Source organism: Cottoperca gobio, chromosome 7, assembly GCF_900634415.1.
Source record: "Cottoperca gobio chromosome 7, fCotGob3.1, whole genome shotgun sequence".
In the NCBI taxonomy this organism is placed as follows: Eukaryota; Metazoa; Chordata; class Actinopteri; order Perciformes; family Bovichtidae; genus Cottoperca; species Cottoperca gobio.
In genome coordinates this window covers 15,191,160-15,211,106 of record NC_041361.1, presented here as the reverse complement: position 1 = coordinate 15,211,106, position 19,947 = coordinate 15,191,160, and the positions used below count along the sequence as shown (strand labels likewise).

The 19,947-nt window shown below is 40.8% G+C and overlaps 1 protein-coding gene across 1 annotated transcript in view; it reads left to right on the top strand.

The window, feature by feature from the left end:
• Positions 1-6,586: 6,586 nt before the first annotated feature.
• The window catches only part of sema3b (sema domain, immunoglobulin domain (Ig), short basic domain, secreted, (semaphorin) 3B), a 77,564-nt gene continuing 64,203 nt past the window's right edge, over positions 6,587-19,947 (top strand). The window contains exon 1 of the mRNA XM_029435859.1: positions 6,587-6,979. The gene's annotated coding sequence lies outside the window, so the exon portion shown is untranslated. The remainder of the gene's footprint in view (positions 6,980-19,947) is intronic.

Here is a 19,947-nt window from a genome sequence, read left to right as displayed (position 1 = left end):
GAGGAAGCACCTGCAAGGGTGACACTTAGATGATGAACTGACAAGGAACACTGGAACAGACAGGGATATATACACACAGACACTAAACGAGGGGAACAAGACACAGCTGGGGAGAGAAACTAAAACACAAGGGCAAGGTGAACGGACACAGGAGGAACAAATCAACAATCACGGAGGGAAAACACACAGACAGGAAGTACAACTAGACATGACACAAGGGGGAGTGAACACTTCAAAATAAAACAGGATATACAAAATCACGATCATGACAATACTAGCATCCTCTATATCGTACACAGCGGTCCATTCTAAGAGATTGGTGCCCATTCTATTTGCATGCACCAGCATTGAGCTCTGCAACCTTTGCTGCCACACAACTACCTGCTTTCACCAAATGTAATTCCCCACCTCCCAGCTACCTCATGTATTAGCATTTATATGAAATTTTAATGTTATCTTTCAATATGTGTTCATGTTCATGTTCATGTTCATCAAATGTTGTGTATCTCAGGCTCTGCCAGGAGTTCAGTCCTTGAAGCCTGCTCAGATTTGTTATGGAGCATCACATGAACAGATCCATACTGCCAAACTCAAATCAGTATTATCGTCACAATAAACTTTGAACACTTTCACATGAACTGCAGTTCATTTTAAGGTGCTTATTTACATTTCTTACATTTCTTTAGCAGATTTGATCATTTGGGGCCAGGTTTCCTGTTTTCGCACCATTGGAATCTGCTGCCACTGTAACGTGCAAAAACGTGGTGTTGTTAATGTTGCTCTTTTCTCTGTATTACAATGTGCTGTCAGTCTTAATCTTGAATACAGGCCTGAAAAGAGTTCAGTGGTGGATAGCCGGTGAACTTGGCACTCCTTCTGTGTGTGTGTGTGTGTGTGTGTGTGTGTGTGTGTGTGTGTGTGTGTGTGTGTGTGTGTGTGCGCGTGTGTGTGCGTGTGTGCGTGTGTGTGTGTGTGTTGAGGGAGTGTTAAAAGCTAAACTAAGCGATTAGAGGACAGGACAAAGGACAGCAGAGGCTGAGACCTTCATAGAGAGCCATGTGTACTTTTGAGTGCATGTTTATGAGTCCATGGATTTGTGTGTTCGTGCTCACGCATGAGTCTCAGTGTGTGCGTGTGTGTGTGTGTGAGGCCAGACGTCAGTATTGACAATAGCCTGTTGAGACCTGGGAGGAGACTGGCTTCGTTAAAAGAGGCCTTGAACAAACAGAATAGAGACGGAAGGATAGAGGGAGGGAGGGAGGGATGGGTGCAGGGGCAACGTTTGGTGGGGAGTAAAAGAATGAGAGGGAGAACAAATGGAGGGAAAGTGAGAGAAAAGGTACAAATGAGGGAAATGTGGATTTATGGAATTCAGGGAAATTGTGGAAAGAGAAAAACATGAGGGGTGTATGAGCGTAAAAATAGTGATAGATGGGCTATTATTAAGTCAAACAATGTTTTGTAAAATAAACTTATGTTCTCTACATATACATTGTTAACATTATTTAGGTGGCGGCTCCAAATATGCCCAGTGTGTTCTCTGCCTCTTCCTGCACTGCATGTTCTTTGTTATCTTTGTTATGTTTGAGTATTTTTTAATTCTGCAAATAAACTTAAATTAAATGGAAGAGAGGATAAATGAAAAATAATTGGAAGCAAGGAAGGAGAGAAAAGGGGATTAGAGAGGTAGTGAATGATTAAAATAGGGATCAACGGAAAAGAAGGGAGGGGACAAAAGAAGGGTGGGGTGAAGAAGAAGAGTTGGATGAGAGGAGATTGGGATGGATGGATGATGGAGAGATGGAAGGATTTAGAGGGGAGGAGGCCATTTTAGATAAAATTAGAATGAATTGAAAGGAAAACGACAGGATTCTTTAAGAAAAGGTTAGCTGTGACGGAAGAAAGCGGCAAGAGGGTCAAGTGAGTGTGTGTGTGTGTGTGTGTGTGTGTGTGTGTGTGTGTGTGTGTGTGTGTGTGTGTGTAAGTGTGTGTGTGAGAGAGAGAGAGAGAGAGAGAGAGAGAGAGAGAGAGAGAGACAAAAAGACAAGGGAGTTTGCTTTGCACATGCATCCATTATTCTGTGTGAATGAAAAAGGGAGGGAAAGGGGTTGTAGCTGTATGTGTGTGTGTGTGTGTGTGTGTGTGTGTGTGTGTGTGTGTGTGTGTGTGTGTGTGTGTGTGTGTGTTTGTGTGTGTGTGTTTGTATGTGCTTGCCCTGGTGTAGTAGGTGTAGAAAATCAATAACTGATAAATAAATTATAAGCCACAACATTTTAAAAAGGTACCAGCAAAAACAAATGATTCAAGTACTCACAAGCTACAAGAGAGAAAAGATGGGCGGGTGGGCACTGCAGTGTGTGTGTGTGTGTGTGTGTGTGTGTGTGTGTGTGTGTGTGTGTGTGTGTGCGTGTGTGTGCCTGTGCGCGCGTGTGTGTGTGTGTGCGTGTGTGTGCGTGTGTGTGTATGTGTATGTGTGATGTGCCGCATCAGTTGTGGAAGTGTTGATGTTGTCAGCACAGCGTGACATTTTTCCACGCTTGCGTCCGGTTTGTGACATCAGAGTGTGTTTTACAGGCTTATCAGTCTTTTGTCTGGTGTCAGGTATCAGTTTATGTGAAAGACACATAAAGCTGTGCAGTGCTTGGAAGTGCACATGTAAAGAAAGAAAGAAAGAAAGAAAGAAAGAAAGAAAGAAAAAGAGACGGACGGAAGTAAAGAATTAAACAAACAAGAAGAAGATGGAAACCATGATGGAGAAGAGGTGTGTAGGTCATTCAAGGATGCTTCTCATAATATTCTATAACTATTATATTAATTATTTGTAAAGCATAATTAATTGTAAGAGATTTATATAGTTTCCATAAATAAATGAAACCAGTCTATCAGATAGCCCAAAGAAAGCTCTGCAGCAATAAGGTAACTCAGAAAATGTAAGCGTCGTAAGCGAGTCTCTGCAAGTTTGTGTTTGTAGTGATACAATTTATTGGAGGCAAAATGCTCCATGGAAAATAGAGAAAATTCAAAATGTAAAAATGGTAAATTGCCAGTAGGAAATTATGCATGCGTTTATATACATAACATGTAAGGTTCATCAATGCAAATGGTATTTTTCAAATCCAATCTTTGTATCATTAATTTTTTATGTCAAATTTTCTAAATAAAAATGAAAAAAAAGAGGCCTATGAATAAAACATGCATACAAATGGTGTAGTCTCTTGAATAAAATGATGAAGGGTAGGGTTGATAGAAAAACAGAGCAGTTTAATTTGGAGAAAACTGAACATAGAAATGAACTGAACTCCAGGTTGCTGCCTGTTTGGTACATAATGACAATAATAACAATATAACCTCCGGTCCAGAAAATACAACGGCTGATTGAACTGTGCTTGTTAAACTACAATGCACCTTCAGTCAGAACAACTGGATGAACATTGATCACAGCAGAAAGAAACACACAACAGCAGCTAATAGAGGGCACATCTGTTGACACCACTATATCATTTATACTTCTTCTGTTTCCTGTAATTGTCTTTTCCTAATATATCAACTTATTCTGCTCTTTTCCACTCTGATTTCTTCGGTTGTATTCTACTCACTGGCAACAAGGAAGACACATAGGGCAGTAGATCACCAGTTGTCTACACAAAACATACACAGACACACACACACACACTTTGTCTCCAAGGAACTACCATGTGTGTGTATATGTGTGTGATAATGAAAGCTGCTGACTGGCAGTGGTGATTGGCTACCTCTGCAGCCTCTGGAGATGGCCGTCTGAATGGTGCCAGCTAGACGGCAGACAGACGGCACACAGTGTGTTTATGTGTGTGTGTTCTGTGTGAGTGAGGTTGTTTGCATGCATTTGTGCTTACATGCACGTACCATCAGCAGGTGTTTGTGTGTGCATGTGTGTACCTGCATGAGTGTGTGTGTGTGTGTGTGTGCGTGAGTGCGTGTGCATCACTGATACTGTGCCGCGCCCCGCTGTCTAGGCCCGATTATAAATACAATAAATGAGTTCATATTTTGTGTGAGTGTGTCCCATAAGGAGTAGGTTTTGACCCTGGTTGTATGTATGGTCTCTTTTTGTTTTTGTCTGTCTTTCTGTCTGTCTGTCTCATGGATTTACCTACATATAAATTGGATTACATTGCTCTGGAGTTTTGATGTCTTATAAGTAAATAATTTACAGGTCAGGTGTGCAAGTAATATACTGTTGACGCAGACACTTCCTCAATGATGTTACTTTAAAGTATGCAACTCGCATTTTTGGTGAGCTTTGACATACAAATTCACACTGTTGACTAATAGCACACTATCTTGACCTTTGAGGGGGTTCACTTTTATTTAACAGAGTAATGGTTTGCATTCACTTATGACCAACATCAGTATCTGGTACAAACACATATTTGACTGATTTGTTTATATCCTTTTAGCGATCAAGATAAGCTAACAACTTTGCTAACTGAACTTTAGCAATGTCGTTAGCTCTGAGAACTTAATTTTCTCTTTGCGATGACATTATAAGTTTATTGATTGTGAACAAAATGTCAATGTAAACAGAGCTTTTGTGACTGGATATCATCCGTCACCACGACCTAAGCTTCCACTGCTATGCTGATGACAACCTGTCAACACAGCTGTAACACAGCAAAAAACTATTGCCCTACAGTGCCTTTTCAACTGCTTGCACAACATGGATGGATGCCATCCAACCTTCTCAAACTAAACAGCAACAAAAGAGAGCTCATGGTTGTGGCCTTCAAATAACTGCCCCGGAGAGTCGGAATGTGGAAAGCTGCTCAATCTGCCCATCCCCAAAAGTCTGCAACTTGGGTGTTATCTTGGACTCTACTTTCTCATTTCAGTCTCACAGCAAATCCGTTACCAAATCTACTTTTGCCACCTCAAAAACATCTCCAGGCTCCGGCCATTAATCACAGACTCTGTGGCAGAGACCCACAACCATGCCTTCATCACCTCCCGTCTGCATCATTGCAATGGAATCCTGTTTGCGGTAGCCAGCAAAGCCCTCACCTACAAAGCACTCAATGCCCTCGCCCGCCAGTACTTATCAGACCTCACTCATCCTTATACCCCGTCCCAGAATCTCCGGTCCTCTGACACGGGTCTGCTTGTCACTCCCCACAGGGAGGATAAAGGGATGCCATTTCAGACTAGTATACCGTAACTAAGATTTACGTCCAGTGCCTCCGTTGAGTGCCAATGCAAGAAGTAGCATGTTCTATATGTAGCAAGGCAGAAAGTAAGAGTGAGGAGGTGGTGGACGGGAATGATCTCTCATGCTGGAGCTCAAATTTTATGTCCCATCACAGACACAAAATCTATGTTAGCATTCTTAATAATCCTAACCACAATCTTTCCCAGAACCTAACCAAGACCTTTTTAGTTGTGTAACCTTAACGATACCTTAATCTTATAAAAATCAGTTATAGTTGCCTCACCATACCATACCTATCATTTATTTTTCATTACCATAATCTTTTCCTGACCTTAACCAAGTGCCGACATTTTTGAAAGCGAAAAAATTTAAATAAATGTCAGTATAGGACTTTAAAAAACCTTCATCCAATATTAACATGATTGGTTGGCCACAACAGAAACCATGACACAGGGTATGTGGATGGATGTCTTTTTCTTTCCTTGGGTTGTTACACAACAGCAGCTTTTAAAAGCTATTTGCAAAGGGATAGCCCCCAATGTCAAGTGTGGTTATTTTACCGCCACTATCTAGAGCAAACTTTTTAATTTAGAGACATTTTTGGCTGAAGGGAAGTAAATGGTCCCTACCATAAAACCCACCCATGTTTTCCCAGAAGGTGCAGGATTCAGAGAAGCAACTGTTTATGCTTAAAGCTAATTCCCTCTTCATTGAGACAAGAGAAACACATGTCACACAAGCTTCCCCAAATCCCTAATCTTTTTTCCTTAGTTTCCAAGCAGGAGTGAAAAGGTCAAGGGGTATCAGGGTTGAGGGCTTATTACTATGGTGTGAACCTTGAACTCAGCCACTTGAATCAATGTATATTTTGTCAACTCAGGGGAACAGAACGAAGGTTTCTGTGAACACTTTCTGTGTTGAACAATGAACTCATGGATGAGTTGACATTTGGAAGAATGTGTGAACTTTAAACTGAAATTATATCCAAGTGTTAAGTGCACCCTTATCCCAGTCTCACCCTGATCCTTATCACGACTACATCAGCCTCAAGATTTTCTGGATCAGGAAGAAACACACAGACACATGGAGCCACAGCTTTGGTGATAATCATGTTGAATCATAATAGCAGGAGAAAGACACTGCGGCTGGGTGACACAGCGAGGGAGTGACTTTACCTCTGGACTGTGGCAGAGGGAGTGGCGTTGAAAGAAAGAGGAGGGTGTGAGTGTGTTTGTATCACAGAGAGAGCTTTGCTTTCACGCCTTGCTGAGCAGTGAAAGAGTATCTCTCACAGAGAACAAGCCAAAAGAGAACAAGTAAAAGTTAGGCAAAAAGGACAGAGGGGGAGAACGAAGAGATAGAGAAAGAGTTGGCTGAAAGCAGCTTCTGTCTTCCGTCCCACCCCCTGACTGTCTTCCCCTCCTCTCTGCCCGGCCGGGAGCTAGAGGAAAAAAGAAAAGGAGTGCAGAGAGAGAGAGAGAGAGAGAGAAGCGGAGAGGGAGCTCAACCACGCTCGCTCTTTAGCGCAGGACTCAGGAATTCCAGGACCTTTGGAGTTGTGCGTACACATATACACTGACAAACACACATGCTGCTTTTCTTGTGGTGATACAAATCTCAACAGGACTCTGAGAGGGAGTGTAAGAAAGAAAGAGAAACAGAGGACATTAGAGAATCCTTTCCAGCTCTTTCCTGTGGACTATTTGACCATGATGGCACCTGCCAAGGGGGAAAGTGTCTAGGAGGGGCCGAGGACTGAACCAGGGACGCAGGAGGAGGAAGCTACTAATGAAGGTGAAATTTACATTTTCTGACAGTAGCTCCAGTTTCTGTCGTTTTCTTTTCTGCCAGGATTTATGTACAGATATTTATTTGAGGTTTAAATCAATGAGTAACTGATGTGTAGGAAGTAGTTTGGGAAATGTGAGAGGGACATGTGTATGCTGTGTTTCCTGTTATATTTGTTTTTCATTGGCCAACATTGGGATGATTTAAGTAATACTGATGCTGGGGAATACCCTGTGTAGGTGTGTGAATTAACCAGCTCTGAATGTGTGTCAACTCTGCTGTATTTGTGGTTTTGTATCTGTGTTGATCATTGGGGCGATTTCATTGAGTAACATAATAGTGTGGCTGGACAGATGGAGTGTGGACTTTTAGAGGGAGCACATGCAAGTGAGAACATTTTGTGGGTTACCTTTAATTGGATTTGATCTGTGCATGATTCATCTGAGCATAAATCAGGAAAGGAGAACATGTTAAAAGAGTTTGTGGGGGAATGTGTGTCTTGGATATTTTATTTCCTGATAGTTGACCAGTGGAAGTTGGGGATTTAGAGGGAATTATTGACGCTTTTTGCAGAGAATCTGTCTTTTTCAGTTGACTTTGGTTAGTCTCACAAAAGTTATGTTTTCAGTTTAAGAAACATAAGGTCTATGTACATGGTAAAGCTTTGAAATGTGACCGGTTTTTGCTTTTAGAAGCTTTTGTGCAAGCCTCAGAATCAGAATAAAGCATTCTTTGAATTTTAACAGACTATAAATCAGTGGCGAATAAAGACACCAGTGATTAGAAGATTAACAGAAGATTAGAAGTCTTTGGTTCTTTTACACCTGCAGGTTATTGTGAGCCTCTTCCCTCTATCCTGCCACACTCTGCCACTTTTGTTCTCTAATCTCATTTACTTTTGCCTTTTCTGCAGGTTTTTTCGCTCAAATCCCACAACTAATGACAGAGGCTTATACCATGCCACTCTGCCTTTCTCTCATCCTCTCTCCCACCCCTTTGCTTTTCTCTACTTCATCCTCTTCATGACAATCCATCTGCCTTTATAAAGCTTTAAATATCTGTTCTCTTTTATGCTATTTGTAGCATCTTCTTTTTTTAGCTATCACCAGCATTTCTTTTTCTGTGAGTGGGTGTATATGTGTTTTCAGACTCACAGGTGTGCATTTTGTCTGTCATCTCACCTTTTCAGTCTTGTAATCCCAGGTCTCAGTGGTCTTTATAACCCCTCCGCCCCAAACGTACCTTTATCTGAACAGTAACCCTTTCATCACCCTACCATTGAACCACACTTTAACCCTTAATTTACCTTTGCAGTGAGGTGTGTGTGAGATGCAATGGATGGTCCGACAAGGTGTTACTTGAAAGTTATCTGTGTTGCGTTAATTGTAATGTGGTCATACACAAAGGTCTTTCATCTTGGTCGCTACTGAGATGGAGTTCAGTTACAGCTTACTTACATGTGTTGATAGTTTTAATGGAAACTTGACAGTGATCGTAAGCATACATGAGGCCATTTTTACGGTGAAGATTTGAGAAATTGTTTAATGACAGAGAGCCATCTTTTTGTACACACCCGAGCCTCTTTACAGGTTTTTCTTTACTTGAGTCAGCGTTGCTTGGGTCTGAAGACTACAAGTCACTCTGTGTTTAGAGTTGGAGAGAAGTGAGTTTACCAGACCTCTGTAGCTGCTCCTCATCTCTGCTTGATAGCACTTGATGCTACATTAGCCGCTACTAGCATAACACAGCCCAATCTGCGTGGTGAGCTGTATTGTGGGTAATGTATGCAGATGAAAGATGAAGAATGCGTGGAATAAAAACAATATATTCTGCTGCATTGGTTTTGATCCTTTTTTTAAACGGTCCACTGTGTCAGTCTGACATTGTTATTTTAGTGCAACGCTAAATCAGTGAAGTACTCTTCTGAGACTGTTTATGACATTATTTTAGGATTCTACTCTTGATGTAAAACAAATGCTGGACAGGATCCACCAACAAAGTCAGATCCTGGCACTGATTAAGATCCATGAAGGATTGTGTGTTGCAGTTAAGAATTAAGTTTAATGTTTTTGTTTGTTTTACAAATTAGTGAACTACCAAACTTCTATGACAACAAATGATAAATGTAATACAAAAATTAGATTAGCAACTTCAAGACACCACTTATATCTCATATTTTATATGTTTTATGTTTGCGCGACACTTCGAAAGCGAACATTGTGGACTGTGTCAGCCCCTTCCTTGGTACAGTGCTGCACTTTGTGTTATGGGCACCAAATAAATAGAGAACAATGAACACTTGAGTTTCTGTAATGTAGATGTCACTCTGAGCATTGTCTGTTGTCTGGTGGCTATTGCTGCTCACACAAATTACCCAAACACACTTCCTGTGTGTCAGAAGATGTTTCCCAGGCAGGGTGTCTGCATACAGCTTTCACCTCGTGGTCACAGGTTGCATCCGCTCTTCAAGTGTGTTCAATCATTTGACATCAGAGAGCAGCCAAGTGGACATTTATTTAACCTAACAGCTCCTGTGGGTTCAAGGTGGGTCTGCTGATTGCCTGATGATGAATTGACCACCAAGGTAACTTTATGGTTAAAGTGCCTATACACTGATCCCCTGCCACACCTTAAAACCCATTAACCCTCATCTCAACCCTTCCTCAGCGGAAAAAAACATTAACCTTCATCTTAACCCTGAAAAATCTACCAGGTCAGCAGAAAGTAAGTAAGAAATTATGAGATTTAGGAGAATATGGTTAAATGTACATGTGAATACTGTATATACCACAGGATAAATATATTATCTTGGACTGTCAGGGCTGGTTGGTTTCATAATTTTTCTCTGTATGTATGTATTTATGAAGTCTGGTGTGAAGAAGATACGCCACAGAGAACTGATGAGGCTAGGTATAGCAGAAAGAGAGGGAGAAAGAGAGACAGAGAGAGAGAGAGAGAGACAGAGACAGAGACAGAGACAGAGACAGAGACAGAGACAGAGACAGAGAGAGAGATAGAGACAGAGACAGAGAGAGACAGAGACAGAGAGAGAGAGAGAGAGAGAGAGAGAGAAGAGAGAGGGAGAGAGAGAGAGGGAGAGAGAGAGAGAGAGAGAGAGAGAGAGAGAGAGAGAGAGAGAGAGAGAGAGAGATACTGGGCAGCGATTTCAGTTTTCCTTTGTTTGAAATATTTAATGAGTGCCTCTGCTCTCTTGAAATATTGACTTTTTCCCATATAGCCAGAGGGGACAGATGGTAGCGGAGGTTGTTCCCTCATTCAAATAAAGAGCAAAAGGCTGTTAGCATCAAACTTTCATCAGTTTCTTTTATTTCTTTCTTTTTCAATCCTTCTGATTAAAAAAAAAACATGATACTTGCCCTTGATCTGGAGGTCAGGGCTAATGATGGGTGGAATGTGTGTGTGTGTGTAAAAGAGAGTTTGTTTTCTGCGTGTGTGTGTGTGTTACAGTATATGAGACCATGTATAATGTCTGTGTCTCCGTAAATGTGTGTAAACATGTTCTGTCTGTCCGCATCAAAACACGCATCGTGTTTGCGATAGTTCACAATTTTTGAAAAACCTATTTTATTGAGTGTTTTATACCGTAGTTGACTGCTGACTCCTCAGTTCTCTTTACCGGCCGGTAGGGGCCACACATGATCAACAACTGCGTCAGTAGTAAAAGGCTAAAAACAAGCTTGACCTTGTCTGTTGCAGCCATGATTTTGTCCTGGATCAACATTGACATTCATAGGAAAGTTTGGTATCATTTTGAACATTAATTCCATACCCGATATGTTATGATCCACTGACGTTAGACACGATATGAGATAAATAAATCTGTTTTTGTTATCTTTACTTCCTCTTGACAAGGGAGGCTGGAACTCTTCTCTGTTTGGCAGAGGAGAGGGAGACACACCGGGCGGAGATCTGCACTCTACTGAGTGAACTTTTCTAGTTTCTTTACAACATTTGTTTAAACTGTGTAGTTTACACTTTCATATCATGAGTACTGAGGGTAAAGGTAGCCTAGCCGCAGTCTGATCTTTAAAAAATTGTCCAAAAGTACTACAGTATATTTAAATTACAGTAAATTGGTCTTCTAGTGGCGAGGTCAGCTCAGAATATTCTTTCAATTATAGAAAGTGAAGGAACATTTTTAGAAAAAAACAAAATAAAATAAATGGTTAAGCTATTGCACAAACTTGAAAAGAATGCTGCAAATTATAAACTGAAATTATTTATTTGAGAACCAATTTAAAGTAGTGCTTTAGTGCATATGTGTGTTACATCAGCAGGTGTAATATAACCCTAAATGAAGATTTTGTTAGTGATTATTACATTTACAAATGTTACAATAAACATCCAAGACAACTCATAGGCAAGAATGTTTACGATGCAGGAGAAATAGGACACGATGGAAGATAATATAACTTTGTTTTAAAGTTGTCATGTGATATGTGTAGATAACCTCATCACATGGATGGACGGATAACAAAAGAGTTGAACCTGAGGTCAGCGAAGTTAGTTTTCCTAATTCATCACTGTGTTAAAAAAGTATAAAGGATGTTAGATAGCATAGATACAAGTGGAGATAGCATCTTAAATGGTGTTTAAAATCGACCTTTTAAGGTGAAGAGGTCTTTAAAATAACAGAGAAAGAGGAAGCTGTACAAAAGTTAATCAAGATGGCAAATTTCTGAGAAAGAACAATGAAGCCAAAGGACACGTGGAAGGACCTGCAAGAGTGTGAGAGGTGGAAAAGTTATTTTCCGTAACTCAGACAAAGGAAAAGACGACACATTTTAGGTAATAGTCACAGTTTCTTAACATACAGGCAGACTAGAAAGTGAAGAGAGAGTAAAGAGAAATAGTATTATATAATAATAGTATTTTTTCTTTAATACGTCTTCCTCACTTAGTAAAAAAGACAAATACTGAAAGACAGAAATACTGGACAAGGAGACTAGAAGATATTAATATTGAACCCAATAGTGTAATGTTAGGGAGCAGCGGTGTCATCAGTTTAAAACCAAAACATATTGATTTAAAAATATTTCTTTGGTTAAAAAATGAGCACAGTGTGAAATTAAATTACGATTTAAATTAGGAATTATGTGTGTGTGTGTGTGTGTGTGTGTGTGTGTGTGTGTGTGTGTGTGTGTGTGTGTGTGTGTGTGTGTGGGTGTGTGAGAATAAGTAAACAGGATGAAACATCTGACCAACCAAAAAAAAAGACGATGGAAAAGTCCCCACAGTGTCAGCCCGCCTAAGGCACCACAAGTGAAAACCTAAGTGATGATGTCGTACAAGCAGACGGAGCGATTTAGCATAATTGATGGATCAAGATGTCAACAGATTAAACCAGAGACCCAAAACATGGGAATGAGGTTAATTAGGATTACGTATCAGCACAGATGTCGTTCATCTGGGAGGGTTGATGGTAATGTGGCTCCATGTCAACAGATAAAAGCAGATCACCTGCACATGCTGATGGCCCGCAGTAAAGATTAGGCAGAGAGAGGGCGGTCGATCTCAGTTCACCATCAGTGGGCTGCTCACAGTGAATGGACGGGTGTGTGATGTTAAACCACGGGGTTAACTGGTTTCTGATCAGCTAGTGTTTAGTTCTTGCCTGTATGTAAACTGGTTAAAAAACTTCGGCTGACAACAAGCTTAAGTTTATGTTTAGCTCGAGAAACTTTGATTAAACCACAAAAAATAAACACACTTTTTGAATCTGTTGTAAAAACTTAATTCAAACTGGCAGCTGAAAATAGGATCAAGGTTGCCAGTTAAACTCATGTTCTCCTTAATTCCTTGTGTTTACCGACTGTCGTTACCTTCTACTTCAGAGATATTAAAGTGCACTTATGTAAATACAGTTGGGCTTTGATCAAATCTGAATCTTTTCACATGCCTTGTGCTTTAGTTTATTCAAATGTACATAACAAAAGCTTGTAAGTAACTTAATAAACAAGAACTACAATTCAACATATGTTATATGTTAAATATTTATATTTATTCATTAATAAACCTGACAGTTTGACCATTTCCAGACTAGATTCAGAAAGGAACTGGACCGTAAATCTTGTTGGCAAACACCCACTTCATTTACATTTCTGCAATGCAGCACTTTTCAAGTGTCAAATTATTATTGTCCTGGGGATTTATAGTGTCATGTGACCGACGTCTTTATCTCAACTATGACTGAAAACATGTTCATAGTCAAAATATACAACAAGGTAAATATACAGTATGGGAGTTTGTAAGAGCTGCTCTGCTCGTCTCCAAAGAGTCATCTCCTGTCCTACTATCTTACCCTACACTCTCGCTTCTTACACACACACACACACACACACACACACACACACACACACACACACACACATACAGACACACTGTTCCTGTCCTTCCTAATGTCTTCTTTCTTCCTCGAATGCTCAGGTCTTCCTGCAGAACAGCCTGTCCTTTGCCAGACTGACCTGTAATTGCACTCTCGATTTGTGCAGATACGTGTGTGTGTGTGTGTGAGTTTGGGACTCCGGGCTTGTCCTGTCCTATCACCTTGAGCGGTCATGCAGTGTTGAAGGTGAGGTGGAATTAGGAGGCTTTACACAGGAAGATAGGAAAATAACGAGATTTTCACCATCCCTGTCACACACACACTCACACACACACACACACACACACACACACACACACACACACACACACACACACTCACACACACACACACACACACACACACACACACTCAATCACTCACATACAAGCAGTTTAAGAAACTGTCTCTCTCTCTACACACACACACACACACACACACACACACACACACACACACACACACACACACACACACACTGTGTCCCAGAGGAGTGCTTGAGGGGCTTATGCAGGGGATTTTGCTGTTCTGCAGTGTGCCTGTCAGATAAGGAAGGCGACGCAGGCCTGCCTGGTGACACGCTACTGAGTACAGCCTCCTCTCCCTCCCGTTTCCTCTTTAACCTGTCACTCAAGTCACCTGCCACCCTCTGCTGCCACTGGTGATGATACCACACACACAGGGACTATCCTGTATCTCATTTGGAAAACTCATAATTACACACACACACACACACACACACACACACACACACACACAAACACACACACACACATACAAACACACACACACACACACACACACACACACACACACACACACACACACACACACACACACACACACACACACATTAATTCCTTTGTTACTTACTCCTTTTTATTTCACTTTCACCTCGTCCCTCCACCTTCCTTAACAACCCCCAACTCTTTATTCACGCTTTCCCGCCCTCCTCCCTCCCTTCCTCTCCTTCATGTACCCCCCTTCTTTACCCCTCTTTTCCCTCCCTCTTTTCCCTCCCTTCCTCCTGATCTTCATCTCTTCTCACCACCTGTAATCCTGCTTACCGCTGTTCTGCAGCTGCTCAGGATCACAGATTGAAAAAGAAAGAGAGTTATAGAAAGCAGAGAGAGAGACAACATTTTGACAACATTCATTGCAACAGTCTGTTTTTCAGCACTGCTGCTGTTTCTTCGAAATTATATAGTTTGATGTCTTAGTTTGATGCCGAGGCTAGCATTACTGGTGCAGTAATGATTGATCTGGTCCTTGGATGAGATGCTTGGTGAGAGAACGGCATTTTGCCAGCGCTTCCAGCCTCTCATCATCCACTCCTGTTAAATTCTGCAGTACAGCTGCTGTCAGCCGCACCTACACCAACAGCCATACAGTCCATTGTTGTTCATCCTGTCTTTCTTGTATCTTCCAGTTAGTCCCAGAAACTACTCCAGTTTTCATGTCCCGGGCTCAAAATCAGAGCCAGGCAATAATGTTTTAAAAGAGAAAGTGATAGTAAAAAACAAATTTTTCTTCCAACTGCTTGTTTTGCCAAATAAAAGTTCAATTAACAATGATATAAATGGATTACATTTATATAGCACTTTAATGCGAAAAGCTTACACACCTATGGCAGAGAGCTACCTCAGAAGGTGTTGGTCTGATAATCAAGTGCAATTTGGGCTTCGTGCAGACAGGAGGGGTCGAGGATTGAACCGTCAGCCCTGTGATTAGTAGACGACCTGCTTTACTCGCTGAACCACAGACACAAATATTTACCATCTTTGCTTGATAGTTATGTTGAATTAATAACTGATTCATGATTTGTTTTATTAATGTATGTCTCATGTCCAATTGAGCAACAAACAAACAACAAACTGCTGCAGCAGTCCCTGTGTTTTTGATAATGGCCAGAAAGCAAGTCCTCGATCTGACTTGTGATGGATCTGGACAAAAGTTCAAGTTCCCTCTGCCCACGTCTGCACAGGGGTAAAGTGCCCAGACTGTGATGAAGACATTGAATGAACAAATAGTGTTTAGGCTTGATAAGATGGTGGTTCCTACATCTTCCATCAGAAGGTATCATCTTATATTAACCATGGAAACGCTTCAACCTTCACCTTTTCTACAATTATATTCTCATACTGTTTGTATATCTGGCACGACGACCTCATGTTGCAGAGTGCTCAATCCTGTAGCCAGCTTCCCTCCACATACACCCACCCTTCCATGAAAACCCTCTTGCCTACGCCCTAGGCCTCTCCTGTCTCCAGTTCCCCCCACCACCACCACCACCATCACCACCACCTCTTTACCGACACCATCCCCCAACCCTATAGCCTCTTGGCATCTCCTCCAGGCAGGCTAATTGACTCAGTCCCAGGAGGGGGGGATCATGCCACATTTCTAATTTGGCTTCCCCTCCTCCAGATAAAAGCTACATCCCTCCATCCTTAACCGCCCCCTCGCTTTAACCCCTCGCTCTCTATTCAATCCATCCCCTTTTGTTTTTTTCCTTTATATTTTCAAACATTCTTTACAGTCCAAACTGAGCAACTTACATTTTCATGTATGTAAAACAAACATGGATCTTTGAGTTTAATTTTCTTTCGTGCATCTTTCTTTCTGCCTTTTCTTTTTCTTTCTTCAGCTGGCTGTCTACATGACTGCCAGTCCCAAATTCAGACATAATAGACAACTGAATACATGAAAGGACAGATACACACACACTCACAGAGCACAGCACCTCGCCTTTCCTCACCATGGGGTTCACCTTCAGAGAGCCTCCATCTCCACAAACCGCACCTGGGGACTAGGATGGGCGTGTCTCAATGTGTGTGAGTGTGTGTGTCTGTAAACCGAGCCTCATACCACTAACAAGCAGACAGATGGAGAACAAAGACATTTTGTCATTGATTGTATCACACTTCAGAATCAGAAGAAATAATGTAAACAGTCTCCAATGTGCCAAAATTGGGAATTTTAGATTTTGTACACCAAACAACATAAAAAATATGTTTTGGGGAACCTCTAAAGGTACGTATTTGTTCATACGCCATTTCTACTATACATATTTACAGGTTTTGTGTGCATCCCTGCATGCATCACAAATCCAATGCATATGATTTAAATGGTTAGTGTGTGTGTGTGTGTGTGTGTGTGTGTGTGTGTGTGTGTGTGTGTGTGTGTGTGTGTGTGTGTGTTTGCTGTGCCACTGAAAGAAAGATTATAGTAATACTTAAGAAAAGCATTTAAAGTGTTATGTGTAAATATGTAAGAGCATTGACTCAAGGAGTAGTTTCACGATAGAGTGGCTGAAATTAAACAATAAATACACACACACACACACACACACACACACACACACACACACACACACACACACACACACACACACACAGCACGAGTCAGGCATCTTGACAGATTCAGTGCAGGAAGCATGGTGGGATATGCAGCGGTAGCTGCAGCCATTAGTGAAATGGTATTTTCAGCTGGACAGATAAGGTATTTTAGCTGGAGGCTCGGGGACGGCTGGTCTTGTGGAAAAGACATTTGACACGTGGAGAGTTGTTACCGACAGTACAGTACGTGGAAACATTTCAGGTCTGAGTGGAAAACACATTCCTATTTTCAAATAACAAGTGAGGCCAGGTTGAACTGATAGTTTGAACCTTTCTATGCATATTTATTTCCCTTACACTCAAACAGATGTACAGGAGAGGAACATTTTTGACTTAAATTTTTCACAGATGTACAAAAGCTTGAACCTAATGGTCCCCAGATGCGTTTAACTTCCGATCCACCATTATGGTACAAAGTTGACATTAAAAAAACAAAATTCAAACCAGTTCAGCTTCAGTTTCTATATTCACCATCGGGAGGTGCAGTGAAATCTGCACTTGAACACTATTTTTGATAAACAAGCTCTACAAGTCTATTATGATGTTTTGGATGCACCCTGACACATTATTTACAGTCACAGCACTAAAGAAATTACCATTATGAATCCTTTTATTTCCATTGTGAGTTACAAAAGGGTCGGCGGGCCACCCGGCACCCTAAGTGGCTCGTGGGCTCTAAGATGAGTATCACTGGTCTACACGGTCCTTAGACCAAGAGGCGACACCAAATTGAGACAAAAACAGGAAACATGCGACACAAAAGCTGGGCACTGTTTTTTCCTTCTTCTCTTTTTAAATAAATACTGCCTATGACAAATTATTTGATTCCAGAAGATATAAATGGTATCAGTATTTCACCCGCTCACTGAAAGGAGACCATTGAGGTGGTTTAGCATCGGATGGAAGGAGCAGATGCAGATATTCTATCTGACTTCAGAATGCCTTGTGATCCCCAGGAGGAGCTGTAAGTAGAGTCCAGGGAGTCGACTCTGCTTGCCATCTACTGCAGCGACTCAGATTAGTGGTTTATAATTGATTAGGAATAGATGAAGGACATAAATAGATTTGATCAAAATTATACCATGATGCACTTAGGGTACTGCCCTACCAACTAACACCATACGGTACAATTGTAATGTTGTTTTCTGAAAAGGATTAGGAAACCCTTTTAGTGACTCTATCTTCTTTTAATTTACAGCTAAACTGAGTTGAAGTAACCATGATGAGCTGACATACTGCTGGAGCTTTACCAGTACAAAAGCTTATTCGGGCCGGAAATGCCATAACATATCTCAAATAATGAAGCACATTGCAGTTATATAGAAATTCCAACCTGTTTTTATTGGCAGGATTGAAAAAGTACCATCCTCAAATACAGAGCTGACAGTCTTTGATGTGACCACTGATTATGAACTGGAACTATGAAGAGAATTGGCTGATGTCTTATGTGTGGGTGAGGGGGCTTCAAACAGCAACGTCTTTCATGCTTCAGACCCCATATGCTTATATACTGCAAACTGCATACCTCATTAGCCATGTATGTGTGTGTGTGTGTGTGTGTGTGTGTTTTTGTCTTTTGATGACCACCACAAATGAGAATCCTCATGTTGATTAAATAGGGAAAGTCTGTTCTTCTATACTGCATTCATGCATTTGATCATGCACATATATAAACTGCATACATTTAATGACAAAACATTTGATTGATTACTTACACATCGACTGTGACTGCTGACAGCTGTACAAAAAGCAGGAGGAAGAGGAGAGAGATAAAAGGCAATTTGGAGGTGGAATCTATTTTGAAGACTGATTAATGTGAAATGTGCTGTAGCAGGTTGTAATTAGCCGTGTCCATGATGTAATGAAGATAGACACGCAATTAGAGCAACTGATCTAAGAAAAAGGAGGCCACAAATAGGTCACTTTACTCCCTGCTCAGACATTTCTTCTCTGCTTTTATTTCTATTCTTCCACTTTTCACAATAGATATCTTGCATTCTCTACTTCTTCTCATTTACTTCTTCTCGTCTCTCACGTTCACTCTTCCACTCGGCATACCATTTGCAACCTTTTTCCTCATAATGAAAGATGAATGGAAATATTTTCAGGAATGGCTAGGGCAACAGAAGAAAGATGGAAAGGGAGGATAGGGGGTAATGAGTCAGGCACAGCCGCGTCAGAAAATCTGCAATTGTACCTATTTGCTGAAAAGGTCAGAGACAGAGGTCAGTAGCTGATGACGGCATCTACCTGAGGGCAACACAAACAGACCAATGGCATTTATATTTACCTCCTTTTCTTCTTTTGTTGCTTTTTCTACCTTTTTCCCCTCAATTTCTGCACACACATGTAGTTTATTTAGTCTAGTTTGTGGTTATGGTTCTTTTCTCTGTGCAAGCACTTTGCATTTGACATCTATATGCAGTTCAAGTTGTGATCAATGGAAACATACATGGTTAAGTAATTGTGCTTTTTTTTAAAGTTACAATTTAGGGATTTCCACCACAGTTCTGCAGAGAAAACACGATTTTTTCTTAATTCCCAAAAAGCACCAGCATTTGATGCATTCATTGTGTGTGTTGGGTGTGTTTTCCATTGTGTGCATATATGGTGATAGATTAAAAGGCAGAGACATAATGAGTGACCAGCATTCTGCAGGGACTTTAATCTGTGGGCTGGAAATATAAGTGGAGGAAAGAAAAGAGCAGGCTGGGACATGCTGAACAACAGTTGTTTTCACCTACATACCTGGACACACCTTCACTCAACACACAGGAAAGATGTATACGTATACTTGGCAGTTCTTATACTTATATTTATACCACCTGTGTGAAGGAATAAAAACATTTAAAGTGCATGAAAACAACATGCTGAACATGTAAAATCAGTATGTGTGTGCTTTTTATTTATTGTTTTTGTAATTTTAACAACGTTTTCAATGTTATTTTCATTATATAAATGATTGACTTTGTTGAAAACGTGATGTTCAGTAGTTAGGGTTAGGGTTAGTAGCATACAACAACTAAAACAGTTTGTTTGTCAGTCAGATGATTATTGGATCATGATATTGCAATTTGTGATGGCTTAAAATGGCTACACAATGTCAGGGAGAGTTCAGATCACAAGACTGTTTAACTGACAGTATTCAATTAGGTTCTGTTATTAGGAAAACACTTCTTCCACAACAGGCT